At 34.3% G+C, this 15,086-nt stretch overlaps 1 protein-coding gene, 1 non-coding gene and 1 pseudogene across 16 annotated transcripts in view; 1 reads left to right on the forward strand and 2 right to left on the reverse strand.

Moving 5' to 3' along the window:
• The window catches only part of LOC127108040 (uncharacterized), a 172,663-nt gene extending 160,735 nt beyond the window's left edge, over positions 1-11,928 (forward strand). For 6 of the 15 annotated variants that reach the window (XR_007795928.1, XR_007795931.1, XR_007795927.1 and 3 more), the window contains 2 exons: positions 9,030-9,270; positions 10,037-11,928. The gene's annotated coding sequence lies outside the window, so the exon portion shown is untranslated. Of the gene's footprint in view, positions 1-465; positions 549-662; positions 1,108-1,460; positions 1,579-2,212; positions 2,460-2,690; positions 6,647-6,789; positions 6,839-9,029; positions 9,271-10,036 lie in introns of those variants that run through there. The other 9 variants (XR_007795918.1, XR_007795924.1, XR_007795921.1 and 6 more) reach the window with 5 other exon arrangements.
• Positions 3,163-3,303, reverse strand: LOC127109745 (uncharacterized; annotated as a pseudogene).
• On the reverse strand, positions 5,086-5,246 carry LOC127108999 (U1 spliceosomal RNA). The gene has a single exon (XR_007796489.1). It is a non-coding gene; the product is annotated as a U1 spliceosomal RNA (small nuclear RNA).
• Positions 11,929-15,086: the final 3,158 nt, after the last annotated feature.

The raw sequence follows: 15,086 nt of genomic DNA on the forward strand, positions 1-15,086 counted from the left end.
AATCGTTTTCTTTCTGCCCTTAACAGTTTTCCTTCATTTATCTTATCCATGGCAATTCAGAATTGAAGTATTTTGTTTAATCTGCTATAGAGATTAAGTACTGTTATTTCACATATAACATTATTGGGCATTCTACGAGATTTGGTTTGCAACATATAATCATGTAAACATACAAAAACCATAATGTTGTGCTGGATTAAGTAAATATTTAATATTTTCCCTTTATTATTCAATTGCATATTAAAATAAGAAATAAAGGATTGGTGATTTTGTTCTTGTAATGACAAGATAGACATGACATTTTTATATGAAATTGTAATCTGCAACACCTAGTTTGAGGCAAAAAAAAGCTTTAATTTCAAAGCATCCAATTTGCCAGGACTATATCTAGATTAGAATGACAAGAATTAATGGTATCTTCCTGATAATCCTAATGTACGTTACTTTCCTGTTTAAATTCCTAAGGAATGTGAAGTACGAGGAAGCATTAGAGAAATTTGAGTCAGTTTTGGGAACAAAATTAGAGCCTAATGAAGCAGTAGTGGCAGGTAATAATGTTGCTTGTTGTTACTCTCAAGCTGGCAGTGTTTTTGTTGGTCTTTTCGTCACTTACCTAATTCCTTTGATTCTTACTTCATTTTAACATACTATGGCCATATCAGGTTTTGAACTCCCACGCTGCAAACAATGTTCCCACATCCACAATTGCCATGGTGCAACAACAACAACATCAAGTTGCACAGATGTATCCACAAGTTCATCTTTCACATTATGCTAATCGTATGCCCCTATCGTCAGTTTCTATCTACAGTCTATGTACCGCACATGACTGTGCCGGGATACTCAAACAGTGCTCCCTATCCTCATCCTACGAATGGAAACTATGTATTGATGCCTAGAGGCGGTTACCATCTTAATGCCAATAACCTTAAATACGGAGTTCAATAGTTCAAACCTGTTCCTGCTGGAAATCCTACAGGATTTGGAAACTTTGCTAACCCAGCAGGGTATGCCATGTTAGCTCCTGGCGTGGTTGGTGGTGCGTCGAGTCTAGAAGATTCATCTCGAGTCAAATACAAAGATAATCTCTATGTCCCAAATCTTCAGGTATTTTACGACATTTACAAATTGTATGTACTGCATTCCGGTCATTGGTTTTGGATCATTTTTTTGAGTGTCCAGTAATTCCTTTATATATGTAGATTAAATCCCTCAACCACATCTTTTCAATGATTAGTGTTATAACATGTCAAAAGTAGTTGGGGAGTGCCGAGTACAAAGTAAGCCATTTGAGAAACCTTTTCAACCGCATCTTTCAATGATTAGTTTTATAACATGTTCCATCTTAATAGTATGTACTATACAAATTTATATCCTTTAAGTCCCACATTGGCTACAATATTACACATGCAAGTGTTTATAAATGTCTGACATGCTAGTTTGTTTGCCGAGCTGAGTAGCGCCAGCTTGTGACCCATGTGGGGGCACCAAGGTGATGGAACATGGCTAAGGCTTAATAGGTTGGTCTGGTGGTTGCACCATGTTGGCCTGCCCGCTCCAAGTTGCGAGTTGACCCATGGGACTTGTGCGAAGGCACGGGTATTATGTGTCTTAGACAGGAGGGTACAGCGTGAGGCTGGTTTCACAGAGCAACGAACACTTCCTACTCCTGACAGTGGAGGGATCACGGGCCACTGCTTCCTCAGTCCACAACATCTGTCGAGCCTAGCCTCTGGACCATTACTTTTTTGGTTCTATGGAGGCCTAATTTGGATGTTTGGGATTGACTGAATCGAAATGTTCAACATCCACAGTGCTGTTTTTGTTGGAAATAAAGTTTCATGTGTTGATAAAATTCCAAAAATTTCAATAAATTCTGATTTGAATATTTTTGGTTCTATGGAGGGATCACGGGCCACTGCTTCCTCAGTCCACAACATCTGTCGAGCCTAGCCTCTGGACCATTACTTTTTTGGTTCTATGGAGGCCTAATTTGGATGTTTGAGATTGACTGAATCGAAATGTTCAACATCCACAGTGCTGTTTTTGTTGGAAATAAAGGTTCATGTGTTGAGAAAATTCCAAAAATTTCAATAAATTCTGATTTGAATATTTGTGATAAAGATCATGGTCATTGAAGAATTCTCTTTGGTTATAAATATGTAAGGTTGTTGGTTGTTGTTATCCTCATCGTCGTGGTTTTGATGCGTAGAAACTTTAGGATTCGAAGAGCAAACAAGTTACAAAAATGTCAAAAGGAACTAAAAAACAAACAACATCTTTTCACCAAGTGGATACTGATGCTAATGTAATAGTCATTTGGATGAAGATTGCATTGGGAGGTGCAACTGGGATTTGCTATTTGCACCATGAATGTTCTCCACCTGTTATTCATAGCAGCATCTTGTTTGATGAAGATTGTGAGGCAAAAATTGTCACACATGGTTATATTGCTCCAGGTATGTTTTGATAATGCTTTCAATAAGAAATTTCAGTAAACTGTTTTTAGTTTTAAAAATATCTCATGTTTTATTTATATAATCATTATTTGTGACATCTTATTATAAGCATTTGTGGATTCAAACCCCTTGTAATAAGGAAATCCCTCATCTCACCCAGTCATACAAAATTGTAGAATTAATTATCAGATGGTATGCATTTAGATTTTGTAATCGAATCTGTTATACAAGGTTGGATGTGAGGCATCGGATCTTGATCATATGCTCCAAGATGCATGACTCTGTCCATTGTGCGATTTCATATTTACAAGAAATACAAATCCAAAATTGCAATTTCATATTTGCAAGAACTACAAATCCAAAATTGCATTCTGGAACTACAAATGCAGCATAAAAGTATTGAGGTATCTACAACATTGTATTGGTTGTATTTCTCAAGTCACGTGCTTTTTATTGGCTTGGGATTATGCATTGAATCCGTTTCCTTTTTTTCACAGAGTACTTTTTGGATTCAATTGGGATTTGTATGTCTAGCCTTGGAACTTCTAAAAAATGTGTATGTTTTAACTTAAATTTCTTTGATTTAAAATCATCATGATCCTTAATTTACATAATACTACATCGTAAGATATTATCCAATATACAATATAGTAAAAGTATAACAGTTAGGAGAAATGAAGAACATAAATTTGAACTAGGTTTGGTGGGGTGTGCCAAGCCAATGCAATAGTGCAATACAAAGGTGACACACAAGAGACCCAATAGCAAGCTATTGTAGTGTACTCTCCCCCTCAAGAAATAAATTTACTACACTTGATCTTAGCCAAAAGGCCGAGAAAGGTATGAGTTGAAAGACATGCTTATTATGTCTTTTATATCTGTCATAGTTTCTTCTTCTTTGCTAACTTGGTGATGTGGGACATTAATACAATAATTAGAAGTCTACTAGTGTTCTTGTCAACACAAGTATGATGTAGCTTGCTCTTATGTAACATTAATTAAACCAAGAGGGAGATTCTATACTTCAAATTTATTTTCTGCTCAAATTGATTTCATATATGCAAAGTTGACTGAATCCAGTGTTTTTTGAAATGCTATAAACAAAACCCATTTGTTCATAATTATGAAATACATCAAGACAACCAAGGAAGCTAAATGCATATACACAGAAACAACCTTGGGTGTAAGCCTTTCTTAAGAGGGCCCATGGAGCCAAAAATTCAGTTAGTGATTAGACATCAAGACATTGACATTTTAGAGCAAGTTCTGCCATTGTTGAAAAATATTGACAGCAAAAACTACATTTTTATTAGTTTGATGACTTATAATGTTTCATTTTGTAGTACCGTGCTTAACAAAGGTTTTAGTGTGGAAAGATGCTTCTTTAAATGTTACCTGCCAATTCTTCTCCTTTTTTTGTTGAATTGTTAGTTCGGTTGAAAACTATTTTTTATATAAAAATGAGAGTTACTTTTTGTGGCAGAAGAATCAAATTATTACAGCTTTAATTAACCAAAGTGTTAATTTTTTATTCAACTTGCACTGAATAACAACTTCATTGGTAAACTTTATTTAGCTATCTGTTTTTTAGCAGGTTTGTATCCCTTAGTGTTGAGGGACTCTTAGAGTTCCCGGGTAAAAGGAGTAGCAAATTGATAGAGTTGTCACTGACTCTTTTTATTCTTGTAAAGACAAGACGGACATGGCAATTTTATATGTAGTTTTAATTTGCAATGTTTGTTTGAGACAGAAAAGGCTATAATTGCGAAGCATCCAATTTTTTAGGAGTATATCTAGATGGATTGAATGAATTAATGATATCTTCCTGATAATCCTAATGTCCATTACTTGTTTAAATTCCTAAGGAATGCTAAGTACGAGAAAGCATTATAGAAATCTGAGTCAGTTTTGGGAACAAAACCAGAGCTTGATGAAGCAGCAGTGGCAAGTTATAATGTGACTTGTTGTCACTCTAAGCTAAACCAGGTATATATGGTTGTTTACTTTACAAATTGTAAGTGCTGCATTCCATTACTCTGTCATTGGTTTTGGATCATTTTTTTAGGGTATTTAGTCTGTGTATAACTTTTTGAATAGATTAAATCACTCTCTATATATGTGGATTAAATCCCTCAACCGCATGTTTTCAATGATTAATGTTATAACATGTCAAAAATAGTTGGGGAGTGTTGAGTTCAAAGTAAGCCATTTAAAGAACCATGTTCCATCTTAATATTATACAAATTTATATCCATTAAGTCACACATTGGCCAGAATATCCATTTAGACCCATATGGGAGCACCAAGGTGATGTGACCCATATGGGATAAGGCTTGACAATTTAGGATTGTGGCTGCACCATCCTGGCCGTGGAAGGATCAGACGTCTACTGAGCCTGCCAATATATCCCACTTTGCCTTTAACACATTACGAGCAACTACATCTCCCGAATTAAAATCTGCAACACAAACGTGACAGAACATGGCAGATTGGTTTGGTGGAGGCACCATCCTGGACTGTCACTTCTAAATTGAAAATAAACTTAGATTGATATGAAATATAAGAGATTACAATCTATATAATTATATAAGGAGAAATTATTCCTCAAAATTTGATATTAGAATAAGAGAGGGCCGCGCGAACGCAGGCCCCCACTGCAACAAATTATGATGTAGGTTCCACCACTTGGGTAGACCTTAGGATAGCACCCCTCCTAAGTGCAATGGAGGTTACTCTCCTAGGCCATGGTCCTTCAAGATCAACCATTGACCCCATCCAGGTAAGTATGTTGCAATGTCGGTATTCAAGTTATTTTATACTCTTGCTTCTCTCAATACCTTTCATATTCTTTCGATGTGGGACTCAACTACTATTAGTAGTTAGCAATGTACTTCCCACTCTATTTACTACTGCTTTTTTTTTCTCCACTTGAAACCGACCAAATTCAAGCATTACAGGTTCACTTTGGCTCTTATTATTGGATTGGATTTTTCATTCCTTCTTACTTTTAGTTGAATCGAAAATTGGTATTTGCAATGAATTTTAACTTCCCTATTCATGTGTTTCATATTGAGAGCTTTCATCAGCCGAATGAATACTAACTACCTTATTCTACTCCACTACATTATCATCAAACTATGTAAAACATTAACTCCGACTCCGACTTGTGTTGAAGTTGGTTTTTCGGTTGCGTATCATGTTTTGTCAGATGGTGCTGATGATTTCACCAAAGCAACTACAGTAAAAAATTAGTTAATAACTTTATTAAAGAAAGTGATTAATTTAAGGTGTGATCTTAGTACTTGGAATGCAGAAAGTGGGATTTAGCTTTGCTTTCTATACAGTGTCTCGGTAACTAAAGTTGGGGCGGAGCAAGCAGAAAGATGCAAAGCTATCTTGGAACCAATGTCTTGTCAGTCCAATAGTTTCTGCCAAGGTTAGGCACTGCTGCAAATTTAATTCTTAAGGTTGCTAATGCTATTAATTATAATCAATTTATTTAAATGGCTGGGGGGTGTTTGACGTAGCAAACACCTTAAATTATAATGTAAAGAAAGGGAAAGCCATTGGTTAACAATAAAGTATTTTCAATAAAGTAGAGAGAATTGTGTAGCTCAATATGTTTGTGTTAAGACTTAAAAGAGTTACAAGACCCATGTTCAAAATTGGGTGTTGGATAAAATACAAAGATAACTACATTTGTTTATCTACAAAATAATAATTAGTATCCGAGAGATTTAAGAAGCACTTTCAATCTGTTATTAAAAATGTTTGATGAATCAATGTCATCAAATCATTTCTTTGTGTTGGCACAAGAAAGCATACATTTTAGCTGAAAGTATGATTCTGTCACATTTATTTTTGTAGTTGCGTTTCATTTTTTACAAAATGCCCACGAAATGATAATTTATGAATATTCTCCATATACTGATTGAATGATAATTTATGGGGTTGGAATTGGTCATGTTGGAATTTTGTAGAAAGTCTTTGATGTATTTGTATTGTTACAGATTGATGGTGCTAAAAGGGTTGGTTATGAAAAAGTTGAATTGGACCTATAAATACTACTTTACTCTTTGGGAATCATCATACCCTTGAAGCCTATCTTATACTAAAGTTTTATTGATCTTGCAGACATCTGATCAAAGTAGGTTTCTAGGGTACGAGAAAGCATACATTTTAGCTGAGTATGATTCTGTCACATTGATTTTTGCAGTAGTGTTTCATTTTTTACCAATTGTGGATGAATGATATTTTATGAATATTCTTCATATATTGATTTAATGATAATTTATTGGATTGGCGTTGCTCATGTTGGCTTTTTTTGTAGAAAGTCTTTGATGTATTTGTATTGTGATGGAGAGTGATGGTGCCAAAAGGTTAGTTATGAAAACTTGAAGCATATTTTATCCTATAGTTTTATTGATTCCAAATCGACTGAACCTTTGTAATGACTAGTTAAATGACATAAAACTTGGTCAAGCTATTTGTAGTGGACTCTCCTTTATGAGAATCCCTTAATTAAGTTGTTTATTATACATGAGCTTATTTGGTCAAGATTGAGCTTATGATTCTGGAGTTTTATATAGCATTAATATTATTTTACAAGAATCGCCTCTTTGAATTAATGTGACTTTAGTACTTTGAGATTAATGCATTATAAGCTTTTCAAATAATCCATTTAGCTACTTAAATGACTTTTCATATACTATCATGACTAATGGCTAATAATCACATTCATTATAATGATCATTAATCTCAACTTTGATACACTTTTGGTCCGTATTGTTTGAGATATGACTGAATAAATATGTTCAACATCGACACTTCTCTTTTTGTTGGAAACAAAGGTTCATGTGTTGAGAAGTTGTATGATCAAGTTATTGTACATTACATCCGCTGTCATTTTGTATATATGAACTAAATTCTTTTTTGAAAAGTAAAACAGTGTACTTTATGATAATCAAAATTTTCAGCATCCACAGTGCTCTTTTTGTTGGGAACAATGGTTCATGTGCTAAGAAAATTCCAAAAAATTCAAAAAATTCTAATTTTAAGATTTGTGATATAGATCATGGTCATAGAAGAATTCTCTTTAATAGTCTTGCTTATCTCAATACCTTTCACCTTCTTTTGATGTGGGATTCAACTACCAGTAGACAATGTATTTCCCAATTTGATCATTGTTAACTCAGCAATGTGGGACTTTAAAACAATAATTTGGAGTCTACTGGTGTTCGTGTTAGCTCAACATTTGTGTAACTTTAATTAAACTAAGGAGATTGTCTGGTTCACATACATTTTCTGCTCAAAGTGATTTTGTTCATGCAATGAAGTGGCTCTATATGTGTTTTTTGTATCCTTTATGAGAACTGTAGCTACAACAGCCAAGATATTTGTCATCATTAGTTCATAACCAGAACAATTGTCAAATACACACATTAAATCAACTCTATAATGAAATTTGGGAATGAATATTATATTAATTATGTACTTGAGCCAAGATTCTATTCTATTTCTATACATGTTTGAAAACTGAATCATGAAATATTATGCTATCATCCCATCAATTTTTATACCTTCAGAGCCGTTTGGCATGCTTATTACTAATCCTTTCACCATGTTAGACTCGTTAGCTACTTACATGACTTTTTAACTATAGCCATTGCTAATGGATAAGAATCACATTAGTTATTGCTTATGTTACATCTTCAAAGATGTTATTCGGACTCGATTGCATATTAAAATAGGAAATAATGGATGGGGGACTTTTTTCTTGTGAAGACAATAAATATGACATAAACGACATGTTTTTATTTGAAATGTTAATCAATATTCTGTAACCTATACTTTCAGTCAACTGCTACTTGATTCAATCCTTGCAACACCGACCACATCATTTTTAGATTACAGTGTGGTAACATGTTAAAAATAGTTGGGGATGGCTGAATATACGTCAGACATGGCATTATGATTCTCGATCAAACTTGTGTGTTCTTTATTGATACTGTGTTTTCTTCAGCGACAGTGCTTTCTGTCGCTCTTGTATTCATCATTTGGTACTGTTCTCCGCTATTTCTATCCATAGTCGTCTTAAGTTTTTAGAGGCCATATGTTAGTTAGCTATAATCACATTCATTTCAATGATGATTAATCTCAACATTTTGAATATGACTTTGATACACTTAGATTAGTGATATCATATCATGCTCAAAGTAGGTAATTGGAGGTCTAATTTAGTGAGGATTATAGATCAAGTTATTGTACATTACATGAGTTGTCATTTTATATATTTGAACTTCAAAATTCGTTTTTAAAAAGTAAAACAATTTACTCCATGTTTAATCCATAGTGTTTGAGATTGGACTGAATCAAAATGTTCGACATTCACAATGTTGTTTTTGTTGGAAACAAAGGTTCATGCGTTGAGAAAATTCCAAAAAGTTCAGTAAATTCTGTTTTGAAATTTTGTTTTAAAGATCATGTTCATAGAAGAACTCTCTTTGGTTATAAATATGTAATTCTCTTGGTCATTGATATTATCTTCATCGTCGTTGTTTTGATCTGTAGAAGCGTCAAGATTCGAAGAGCAAAAAAGTTACAAAAATGTCAAAAGGAAGCAAGTAATGAAAATGGAAACTAGCATCTTTTTACCAATTGGATATTGATGCTGATGAAATAAGTCATTTGGATAAAGATGATTTAATCGGTTGTGGTGGTAATAGAAGGGTTTATCGAGTCACATTGAAGAAAAACGGGATGGTAGTGGCACTGAAGCAACTAAAGAAAGGTGATGGTTATATTGCTCCAGGTATGTTTGATAATGCTTTCAACAAGAAACTCAATATATTGTTTTTAGTTTCAAAAGCATCTCATGTTGTATTTACACAATCATTATTTGTGATATTTTATTATAAGCATTTGTGGATTCGAACCCCTATAGTCAGGAAATGCTACATCTACCGCAGTCATACGATCTAGATTGTCGAATTAATTAAGATCACATGGTTTGCATTTAGACTTCATAATTGAATCTGTTATACAAGGTTGGATGTGAGACATTGGATCTTGATCATATGGTCTAAAATGTATGACTTTTGTCAATTGTGTGAATTCATAATTGCAAGAAATACAAATCCATAATGATTCTATTAAGCATGAATTTGAAATTGCATTCTGGAACTACAAATGCATCATTAAAGTATTTTGAGGAAATCTGCAACATTGCACTAGCCGTATTTTCCTGCCATATTGAAGTTTGCACGATAACTGCAACTATAACCTTTGTTTAAAACCATGTTAGTAGGTCAATTATAACAAACAAATGACGAATATGGAAGAACAATGTACAACATATTTTGGGACTAATCAAAATGTTGAGTTGGATTTAGTTAATCTTTTCCATTATTACTCAATTGCTTATTAACATAAGGAATATAGGATTGGTGACTTTTTTCTTGAAAAGATACTGTAGACATGTTAGAAACAAAACATTTTCCATATGAAATTGTAATATATATTAGGACTAACGAATTGACGGCATCTATTGATAGATTTAATTTCCATTACTTTCCTAGATTAAATGCGGATGGAGTGCTAAATACCAAGAGGAAACATTAGAGGAATTTGATTCTGTTTTGGGAACAAAGCCAGAACTTGAAGAAGCAGCATTCACAAGTTATAATGCTTATGGTATGCATTTCACTATTGTTTCATTAGTTTTGGATCATTTTGCCGAGTGTATTTAGTCGGGGTATAACTTTCTGAATAGATTTAATCCTTCTATATATGTTGCGAGAAATCTGGTCCGATAATCCCTTTATATAGTATTATAACTTCAGTCACAATTTTTTTTAGTGTTAATAACATTTTAGAAAGCATGTTCCAACTTAATACTACACCACTTGGGATCCATTTAAGTCCATTTAAGTTCCACATTGGCTAGAACATCACACAAGCAAGTGTTTATAAATGTATGACATGCTAATTTCTTTGTTGAGGCTGAGTATGGCCAGCTTGTGACCCATGTGGGGGCACTTAGGTGATAGAACATGGTTAAGGCTTGCAAGTTCTGGTGGTTAAGGCTTGTAAGGCTTGTAAGTTCTGCTGGTGGTTAAGGGTTGGGCGGCCAACTCCAAGTTGCAATTTAACCAACCTTTTAATTGTTTACCACATAGAACTAGACACAACAAGAATTACATAAATTATTTACTACATATATCAATTGCAAAACTAAGTGAACTGTTTTAAGGATTACTTCTCTCTTGTTGTCCTCTTAATCTGTTTTTCCTAGCATTTCATAATAATGATTATGGTATTTTGCCACCATTTATTTAGCACATTCCATAGAATGACATGATTTGGTTATTTAATTGCTATGAAAGCCATAACACTTTCAGCCTCTACTTATGGATCATAAGACCGTAGAAGGAAATACTTCATCATAAGAAATGTACTTTATTTCTATGCTATTGGAGGGCCATAAAGAACAGAGTGAAAGGATTTCATACGCCTTTGTTAGATCTAAACAAATCATCATTTGTTAAGGTGATTGACTGAGACTTTGAACAACCTCTACACCCTCCTTTTGATCCATACAAAAATATATCAAACTTTCAGTTTGCATCTAATATCCATCCCAAAATGCTACAAAATAAGAGATCAAGAAATTTTATTCCTCAAATTTCAATAATAGAATTGGAAGGGGCCGCACAAAAGCAGGCCCCCCGCTACAACCTCCTAAGTGCAATGAAGACCCTCCTAAGTACAATGAAGGTACTGTCCTTTATAATCATCTTTTGACCACATCCAAGTAAGTAATTTTCAATGATGGTATTCAAGTTCTTTTATACACTTCTTTACTTCGATATCTTTCACCTACTTTTGATGTGGGATTCAACTACCAGTAGGCATTATATTTTCCAACTTGTGTAAGATTGATCGACAAAAGGTTGCGCACTGGTATTGATTGTCGGTGGTGTAACTAGGAATCGGAGACTGCAGTAAGAGCATTCAAATATTAAATGCACTATCAAAGGAGAAAATGAGTATCTTTGAATCAATGATTTCCATTTGATAGCCATAGTAACCATGAAACAAATGAGTATCATGTGTTGTCATACCTTTTATTGCAGGTTCTTTGGCGACGTCCGTCCATATCTTCTGGTTCAAACTGTATCAAAGAACTTGGTGACGTCCGTCCATATCTTATGGCCATTTTGTTGGCTCCAATGTTCACACATTCATCGTGTTGGCTATATGCTTAAGCAACATTTAAAAAGGAGCATATGGAGTAATTATGAACAATGTAGCAACAACAGCATTTATTTATACTACTATGGTAGAGTGGTACTGATCCTAAGAGAGCAATATTGTAAAGTTAACAACATATCCCATGCATGTCTAATTCTCAGTACGAGCCCATAAAATCTGATTTAATTGATCAATTAATCTGCTACGGTTTCTTTCATTTCAATGCTAACATCCTTTCACCAACAACAAATGGACACTCTCAATCTATAAATTGAAGCTATCAAAACGATGTTGAAATTAAATTTATCTAAACATCAGAGTAAAACAGAATGGGGATGTAGCTCAAATGGTAGAGCGCCTTGCATGCGAGAGGTACAGGGTTCGATACCCTGCATCTCCACTTTCCTATTATTTTTCCTTGATTGTAAAACACTGCCGCTTGATGGTTACGTCGAATTTGAACATATTATACCGTTGATATAATAACCCAAGAGGAATTAGAAGAGTGGCTTAAATTTAAGCCATAAAATTTCCCTTCATATGTAAGTAAATTATTTTCATTATTGATAAGGTATTCAATTTATTTATTTTTATGTTAAAAAAAATTCCTATACGTCTTTCTATTAATTTTAAAATTGATGAATAATTTCTCTCTTTTTTATATATAATTATTATTATTTGCACATTATTTTCTTTTTATATATGAATTACTATGATTCATATATAGAGAACGATTGTTTGTAATTAATTAACTAGTTTGATTTAATTTTTTTATATATTTAATATCATTTTTTTTATTTATATTCGCTTTGTTAAGTATAAGAAGACGGTTGTGTTAGACACTCGACATCCAATATAAATTTTTTGGAAATCTCTATAACATTGATCCTAATAATGTAAATGTTAGACCGTTGCCCATAAGTAATGTGTTGTATGACTTGAGTACATTATCAAGTGAGCAAGATTCATTGCATTACCAAATAGATGCAATGAAAAAAAAGTAAATATTTCTACATTTTTCGTGAATGAATGTGGGTAAAGAAGTTACTTCAAGAGAGTATATTTAATTTTGAAACATGTAATATATGCATATTTTTTAGAAAATCTACTAAAAAAATGGATAATACGGTTAGGATGAAGATCAATTTCACGTGTCTATTATAAATTAAGTGGACGAGTAAAATGGCGAACGAATTAGACGACTAAAAATTTAAACTTTAATACACTCACACATTTAGAACAAGAAATGAAGGAGAGATTATTATACAAAAAGAGTGTAAGAAGGTTATTGTTGATGTAAAAAGATAGAAGGTTATTGTTGATGTAAAAAGATTAGAAGGTCATATCATAACTTAGAGCTTTTCAGTGGAAAAGACATCTTTAATGTTATTCCTGTTTATGCTAACACAACCCCTTAAATTAAAATTTTGAAAATATTTAAAAGACTAATTTCAAGATATATCCAAGAAGAGGTTTTTTTTATAAAAATAACCTAGTTTTTCAAGGAAATTCCCAAAATACCCCTGGTTTCAAAAAAATTCTCAAAATACCCCACTTTTAGGAGGAGTCTCCAATTGAATTGGCGACTCCTCTTAAAACTGCCATAGCCAATTCAATTAGCGCCTATGTGTAGGTTTTAAGAGGAGTCGCCGATTCAATTGGAGACTCCTCCTAAAATACATTTTTTATCTTATAAATAGATGCGTTGTGTGACCAATTGTTCCACATCTCATATAATCATTTGGCTATCACGTTTGGTGTTCGTCGCCGATACGGAAAGGTGATTTATGCGAGAGACAAACCTCAAATGCTGATGCTATTTTGGAACATCACCACGTTCGATCAACTGAAGAGGGAGCTGGTTCGTTGGTTAGATGAGAAAATACCAGAAGGGGAAAAAATCAGAAGTATTGAGAGACTTGACAGTATCTTTGGTTGGGTGTGAATGAAGACTGATAAGGATGCTAGGAAAATGATGTTCGGTCGAGACGACATCAATTTGATTGTTGTAATCAGTCAGAAATATTTATGTTTTCAGATAGCTTATTTTGTACTGATGTTTGTTGTGAACCTCGTGGTAACAAAAATTTAATGATATATAATGAGTGAAGGTTACAGAAATACAATGTTACAAAAAGCTTAAAACCTAGATGATGCTCCTCGATTGGGACAGTTGTTCTTGTTGTGTCCTGGTTGACGACAGATACTACATAATCTTATCATTTTATATGTGGAATCCATCTCTGTTCTGATACGTGTGCTGTTTGGCCTTCCTTTCTTCTTTTTATGCATCTCGTCATTGTACCAAACAATATCTCTTTCATATGGAGGCCAGTAATCCTCCATTGGTAGTATTGAGAAGCTTTGAGTATATACATTCATGATAGTGTTGGCCTTGTACACATCAGATAAATGGTTGTAAGCGTCTTGACGAGTATAAGCGCATGTTGCTATGACATGGGAGCAAGGTATGCGGAAGACCTGGAATTTTCCACAATCGCACCAACTTCTGTTTAGTCTAACAACGTAGGCTAAATTTGGTCTCCCCTCGTTGTTGCCCATTGTTTCCTGGACGCTGAAATTTTGTCTATGACGGTCAAAGACTGTTACAGCGTGTGTGCTAGCTTTGATGCTCTCCTCTTTCATGACCTTCATGCAACACTCACTGAATACTTGCCCGGACATTAACACTGCACTCCATCTTTCACCTCTGGTTGCGAACATAGAAGCCAACCTATAATAGGTTGATCTTACCAAGGCGGTTATCGGCAGATTTCGAATTCCTTTGGAAACCCCGTTCATGCATTCCACAATGTTTGTTGTCATGTGGCCCCATCGACAACCTCTGTCAAATGCCCTTGTCCACTGCTCTACTGGTATGTTATTTATCCATCTCCCTGCGTCTTCATTAGACAGTCTAATTTCATCACGATAATATTGAAATGACGGGTGAGTTAAAGCATACCCAGCATTCACCACCTTCTTGCGAAGATTCTTATCTTTTATAGCACGCATGAAGTTTTATGAAATGTGTCTGATACAATAGACATGTGTAGAAGGAGGATCATGCCATCTGTTGTCATGGTTGTTGTAGGCACTCTCAATGGCAGCATGTCTATCAGAAATCAAACAGAGATTGGCTTGTGGAGCCACATGCGTTCTGATATGTCGAAGAAAGAAACCCCATCCACCAGCTGTTTCACCTTCAACAAGAGTAAAGGCAATGGGAAAGACATTGTTGTTGCCGTCTTGTGCAACCGCCATGAGCAAAGTACCCTTGTATTTTCCGTATAACCAAGTGCCATGAATTTGAATAATAGGTTTGCAGAATGCAAAACCTTTGATGCACGGGTCAAATGCCCAAAAGAGACGGTG

The sequence above is a fragment of the Lathyrus oleraceus genome, chromosome 7, assembly GCF_024323335.1.
Source record: "Lathyrus oleraceus cultivar Zhongwan6 chromosome 7, CAAS_Psat_ZW6_1.0, whole genome shotgun sequence".
Classification (NCBI taxonomy): Eukaryota; Viridiplantae; Streptophyta; class Magnoliopsida; order Fabales; family Fabaceae; genus Lathyrus; species Lathyrus oleraceus.